Source organism: Bos indicus, chromosome 6 (genome assembly GCF_029378745.1).
Source record: "Bos indicus isolate NIAB-ARS_2022 breed Sahiwal x Tharparkar chromosome 6, NIAB-ARS_B.indTharparkar_mat_pri_1.0, whole genome shotgun sequence".
Taxonomy (NCBI): domain Eukaryota; kingdom Metazoa; phylum Chordata; class Mammalia; order Artiodactyla; family Bovidae; genus Bos; species Bos indicus.
The window spans coordinates 78411163-78418552 of NC_091765.1; positions in this window are offsets into that span (position 1 = coordinate 78411163).

Consider the following 7390-nt stretch of genomic DNA (forward strand, 5'->3'; position numbering starts at 1 on the left):
TATCCATGTCTTGCTCAGCCACTAAATCATGTCTAACTCTCTGTGACCCATGGACTATAGCCTGCCAGGCTCCTCTGTCCATGAGATTTCCAGACAAGAACACTGGAGTGGGTTGCCATTTCCCCCTTCGGGGGATCTCCCTGACCCAGGGATTGAACCCACGTCTCCTGCATCTTCTACATTGGCAGGTAGATTCTTTGCTACTGAGCAACCTGAATTGATCATAGGTATGTACTGAGCACGTCAGTCAGTTTTCCCATGGAATCAGACTTCCAGGACTGGATGCAGACAACTGAACTCTACTTCCAATCATAGTTGGTACATTGAGTAGTTGTGAGGACTTAGTAGTATATTAGTTCCCTGTTGTAGTTGTATTACTACAACTTAGTGGCCGAAAGCAATACAAATGTATTTTCTTACAGTTCTAGACTCAGAAGTCCTAAACAAGTTTCATTTGGTTAAAATCAAAGTGTTGGCAGGTTTCTCTGGAGGCTCTTAGGAGATTTTTTTTTTTTCTGTTTTTCAACTTCTAGTAGCCATCTACATTCCTTGTGATTATATTTAGAACCACATAGATAATCTAGAATAATCTTTCCACCTCAAGATATTTAATCACATCTATAAAGTCCCTTTGGTCATATTAGAAGACATTCACAGGTCCTAGATGTAGGAGTCTTTATTCAGCCTACCAGAAGTGGCATGATACATACTTATTAGTTTACCTCTTGCCTGGCTCTAAGTGAAGGCTCAATAAAAAGTAACAGATTATTATGTAATACAGTGATTTTGTATTTATACACATAGTCATCATTTGCATCCCTTGAAAGCCACACTGTTGTGTGATATTATTCAAAGACTGTGGTTGCCAAAACAATAAAGTTAAAAATTGTCTCTGAGCATCACCTAGTGGAATGATTAGAAACCAGGAACACTCCAAAGCCCTTCCCACTCCTCCTCACATGATCTTAAGAAGGCACCTCTGTATTCTATGCATTTTTAAACCTTCTTTCCACTTCTCCCCTGGTTCTCACTCTTGATACCTTGATCTGCAGAGATATCCGCCTTCACCTTTTCCTGTGTCATTGCTATTTTATCTCTTCTGCCATTGCATCATACCTCTGTCCCTGCCAACTGGATTTGCTCCACTCTCCAGGGAAAGAAATTGGGTGAAATTCCCAACTCCTTTCTCTCTTCATCACTCTGATGATTCAACATTAGTTTTGAGCCCTTCTCTTCCCCTAGATTTTTATTTTTTCTTTCTTTTAGCAACTTGACTGTTGTATGCTCCTTTATTATTAATAATTGCTATCTATAGATCTCTTATAGCTGTCTCTTGCAGAACACTTTAAGCAGCTTTCCCTAGGCTAAAATGGAGGACATTACCATCAGCTGTTTCACTGACACAAGTTCAAGATGAAGCCATTCTTTTCCCAAACACAGAGTGAGTTTTATGTTGTTCAAGGATGTGAATAATGATTTAAAATTTAGTGTGTATCTATTGTGTGTTGATAAACATGGAATCCACAGTCTCTGCCCAAGAAGTTTGTTAGTATGGGAAATAGAAAAAAAATCAAAACATAATACAGATAATTATAATCCATAGTGACATGCTAGAAAATGTTAGACATTCAGGGTGTGATAGAAGCGTGTAGGAGAGGCAACTATTGCTGATTTGAAGGGTCAGAATTTGGTTCCTCTAGAAAATGTTCTGTATGAGGAGACTTCAAGAATCAACACTCCTTAGACTAATGAAGAGCAGGAGAGGATAGGACCAATGGATGCATGGAGAATGCAGTTTTCAAAGGAAAAAGAAAAGCCTAAAGCAGAGACTTGGAGGATAAGAGAAGGTGTTGTGTGTAAAGTTCTGAGTGAATTTCAGGATGCTGAAGCATTGAGTATGACAGGAGAATGGAAGAAAGAAGGCTGGATAGGTTCACAAGATCCCAAGGGCCTTGAGAGTGATTATAAGAAGTTTAGATTTTATATAAAGGTCAAAGAGGAATTCCTGAAGTAAAGTGGTATTTTAGGAGTGGTGTTTAGGAAGATCGTTATTTGACTCATACTGCAATGGAAAAAGGCAAAAGGGAAGACTGGAGGTAAATTGGGTGGGGCAGGGTAGAACTTATTACAGTAAAACATTTGAACTTCATTCTAAACTGGTGATTGTGACAGGTTAAAGTGGAGAAATGGTTAGAGGTAAATCTCACAGTATTTAATGCTTGTTTGAATGTGAATGTTATGGTGAAATTAGAGAGAGAGGTGTTCCTGGTACCTGTCATATATAGATTCTTGGTTGTGAGGTTACTTGTCAGACTTTAGGATCCTTTCTCAATTTGTCTAAGGTCTGCATTTTTTCATTTTTCATTTTGTCTTCATTTTTGCACGAAAAGAATTGACAAGCTGGAGATCATGGTGCACTCACAGATTTTGCCCTTCAATTAGGCCCCTGTTGCACATCTACTTTTTTTTTAATGTTCCTTATTGTTTAACCATTGCATGGGATTCATTTCTCCAACCCTCCCATAGAATTGGATGAAACTGATCCTCACAAGTCTCACAAATCAAGAATAAGATAGGAAACATATGACTACAAATTAGTCAGAAAGGCTAGTTATTTAGGAAACCAGGGTGTTTTGGTGAGGCCCCTGGGAATCTTTCAGCTAAGATACCTTGACGGTTTCCTTCTGCTCTTTAGGAGGTATCAGAGGCGATGGTCTTGTTAGACACAGTGAGGCAGAATTTTCCTACTCAGCTCCTGTCTATTTTCAGGGTCATTTCCTGATGTGATGCCAGAATGTTTTAAGGTGCTGAATTATTAGTAAATTCAAACCAAAAGGTAGAGTAAAAGATTTCATAACTAGGACATGAGAGAAAAATCTTTATCCAATGGATTATTTCTTCTCCCTCCTGAGGAATGATCTTAGACTGTCAGATCATATCCAACATGACCACAACACATACTACATAACCATTAGGAATTCATCTCCTGTTATGACAGGAATTGGTAAGATCTGTGGTTGCAAAGCTCTATAGATGGCTAGCCTTTGCAAACAGGGGAGAAGCATGACTCGTGGGTTTCTCAAGTGTGACAGAATTCTTTAATTTTTCATTAAAGGATGTGAACAGTTTACACAGTTGTCTGAATTTTCTAACAGAGAAAATCAAGCAGACAAATTTCAGAAAAATATGAAGTACTCTTTTGGCATGCCAATGTATTTTTCTTTGTATGCCCTCTGGAGGACAATGAACAAATACTATAATATTACTATTCAAGAAATATAAAACAAAATGAAAGCAAAACAATAAACAATACAAATATAAATATGTGGATAATTTTTTGATTGTATTACATGGAGGACTTTTAAAAGCACAAAAGAAAGAAATTAGAAACATTTCTGTACACAAATGTTCATCAAATCAAATGTAATGACAAACTAGAAAGAAAAGATATGATTAAGAAATTTGACATAAATATAGTCTAGAACCTTAAGCTCTTATTCTTTAAAAAAAAAAATCCACAAGAAAATTTTAATACTTCAGGACATAACTTGGAAATAACTCACAGAGAAATACCAATAGCCTTTAAGTATATTGTGACTACCATTTGTTTTTCCTCAAACCCTCTAGCAGTTTTTTTCTTCTCTTCTGACATCACTCCATGAAGTTCATTTGAGGAATCTCTTCCACACCCCCTACCCCAGTGTTGAACCACGTAGTCTAAGCTCAAGCCAGTCAATAGTTCAGGGCTGGGCACATGTCCTAAGACCATCCATTCAATTCCTAGACTGTTTCTGGGGTCTGCCTGTAAACAAGCTTTTCCACTGAACTTGAACCCAAGAATATATGATGTTTCAGTTACTGCAGTTATCTTGCCACTCTGAGAATAAAGTGTACATATAGAAGAAAGAAGAGCATAGCAGGTAAACAAATAAAAAGAGACTAGGAAAGGATGACATTGTTTGGAGTCTAGAAATTCAGCTGTGCTTGGAAAGTAGTTACAACCTTTCTGCAGAACAATATGTTAATATTAGGTTATATGACTCAGAACATATGTTAATACACTAAAATGTTAATAAAATCATATTGCATATATCTGGTTGATATAATTAGTAATCCTTTTAATTTCTTTTTTAAAAATTTTATTTTATTTAACTTTACAATATTGTATTGGTTTTGCCATATATCAAAATGAATCTGCCACAGGTATACATGTGTTCCCCATCCTGAACCCTCCTCCCACCTCCCTCCCCATACCATCCCTCTGGGTCGTCCCAGTGCACCAGCCCCAAGCATCCAGTATCGTGCATCGAACCTGGACTGGTGACTCGTTTCATATATGATATTATACATATTTCAATGCCATTCTCCCAAATCATCCCACCCTTTCCCTCTCCCACAGAGACTGTTCTATACATCAGTGTCTCTTTTGCTGTCTCGTATACAGGGTTATTGTTACCATCTTTCTAAATTCCATATATATGCGTTAGTATACTGTATTGGTGTTTTTCTTTCTGGTTTACTTCACTCTGTATAATAGGCTCCAGTTTCATCCACCTCATTAGAACTGATTCAAATGTATTCTTTTTAATGGCTGAGTTTTTTTATATTCCATTTTATTTCTTAAATTTTTCTAAAATTACATGTATTTTGTTCTTTACTTTTTACTTTTTATATTCGGAGAAGGCAATGGCAACTTTTACAAATTGGAAAGAATATGTTATTAATTATATTAATGCTAATTAATTTGATCAGTTGTATGAGCAACATGACTATATATGAATTTAGTTAGACTCAAAAAACATTTATTCTCATAAATATGGTAAAATTATACAAGTTATCCATATTGTGAAGTTTGAGGATACATACTTCTGGACTACCAATTCTTCCCAAGACTTCTGATATCAACTGCAAGTTTTGGAGGTTACCATAATCAGTCTAAATTTGAGCAATTAGCTAGAAGAACTCATAGCACTTGCTGAAAGCCAGTATACTCACGATTTCAGATGACTACAGGGAAAGACAATATATGAAAATAACAGCCAAGGTAAGAGATGCATAGGGCAGAGTCTGCGAGGGTTCCAGATATGAAACTTCTGTTGACTTCTGGAAGATCTACACTCCATGCATTGATGGCGACAGTACACCTGAAATATTGTCAAACAGAGTTCACCTGAGTTTCAGTGTCCAGAGTTTTTACTGAGGCTTTGTTACATGGGTATATAATTGATTGATTGCCCATGTGGTTAACTCAGCCACCAGGTAGATTATTCTGCTTGGACTGCCATAACAAAATACCACAGACGGGATAACTTAAACAACAGAAATTTATTTATTCTAGTTCTGGGAGGCTGGGATGTCCAAGATACAATGTCTTGGTAAGGTAGATATCATTTTGAGGCTTCTTTTCCCAATTTTTAATCACCATCTTGCTCCGGGCTCACAGAGAAAGAGCTACCTGATGTCTCTTATAAGAGCACCAGTCTCATTAGCCCAGGGCCCCACCCTCATGAACTCATCTAACCAAAATTTCCCCCCCAAGGCCCCATCTCTAGATACCATCAAGTTGCAGTTTAGGAGTTCAAAATATTAATTTTGGAAGAACAAAAACATTTAACTGATAATGCTGGGTCAACTGATACCATGAAATTCCAAAGCTCCCACCTATCATTCCATTCTTGATATATGTGCTGTTGAAGCAAGCACAAAACCCCTACTCCAAATCACATGGTTGGTTTTCTAGCCAGGACCAGCACCACAGTAAGGTCCAGTGTGGTCAAAGACCCCATCTTTGAACAAAGACATAAAACACCTGTCACAAGCATAGGACAAAGGCCAACCTCTTTGGGGGCAAGGTCAAATTCTTTACCACACAGAAGAGCTAGTTTTATAAAAATAGTTTAGCTTAGTAAAGTACAATAAAAGAACAGCTTTGTTCTTTCCCCTTTTCTGTGTTTTAATATAGGCTCTTTTTCCTGACCTGATGGCAATGTCTGTGGCAGATCATGCGGCTATATAGTCACTGTCAACTATAAAAATGGTCTTATTTAATATTAATTTTTTTTAAAGTTTTTCCTCTCCCTTTCCTCACACCAAATCTGTGGACTATTTCTTCTGTTTTTTTTTTTGTTTGTTTTTTTTTTTTGCTTTTGTTGTTAGGTGTCTAAGGGTTTATGATGTCTGTCTTTGTGAATTTTACCTTTTATCATTAAAACATTCATCTTTGTTTCATTAAAATAAATAAATTCAAACAAACAAACCAACGAATTGACTCTCTCACTGCCAAGGTAAGGTTTAGATGTAACAGAGAAATAGAGTAGATATTTTCACTGGTTGGATACTGGTATAAACTGATTCTCAATACACTCTGACATATCAGGCCTGCATAGGTTTATGTAGGCTCTTACACAATAGATAATCGTTTGTGCTGGTCTCTTTCACCCTTTTATTAGTCTTGTCCCCCAGTCACTCTGTCCCCTAGTCCACAACTCCAGATCAAGCCACTTACCCACAGTGGTATCCTTGTGGTCCAAGGGAACTTATGCCTTCTAACTTATAAAATGCCAAGTTTAGTTAAATTTTTCAAGTTGATAGGAAATACCCTATTCAGCATCCCATCAAATGTCCCATAACATATGGCATATGTTACTATGCTCATTTACTGCCCAGAAGAACTAAGGCATATGGCTGCCTGCTTACTGTACCATCCTCTCCCTTTGCCTTGTCACTAAATGTTACCAAGGCTGGCATCATCCTCTCCTCTGAATTTCCCAAGAGAAGTATGTATAGTCTTTCTCTTCACATTACCCACAAATCCAGAAGACTCACATCAGTTTTTCTTAAGAATTCTCTCATGCTTTATGTCATTAGATCTGTAGTTTCACAAGCATAAGATACAAATAATGAGAGTGATGCTGTAGAAAATTCTTATTTATATGAATAATTTTGGGGTTTGCCTGTCTTTACTTGGTGGTAGTGGGACAGTCGGAGAAGGTGATGGCACCCCACTCCAATACTCTTGCCTGGAAAATCCTATGGATGAAGGAGCCTGGTGGGCTGCAGTCCATGGGGTCGCTAGGAGTCGGACACGACTGAGCGACTTCACTTTCACTTTTCACTTTCATGCATTGGAGAAGGAAATGGCAACCCACTCCAGTGTTCTTGCCTGGAGAATCCCAGGGACGGGGGAGCCTGGTGGGCTGCCGTCTCTGGGGTCTCACAGAGTCGGACACGACAGAAGTGACTTAGCAGCAGCAGCAGTGGGACAGTGGATACAGTCTTTCCTTTCCACAGAGTGAGGCACAGGCTTCTCTATTCTTATGAATTTCCTTCAAGTAATTTCCTCATGAATCTTCCAATCATTTTTAACAAAGACTGAAAGTGGGTGGTGGGA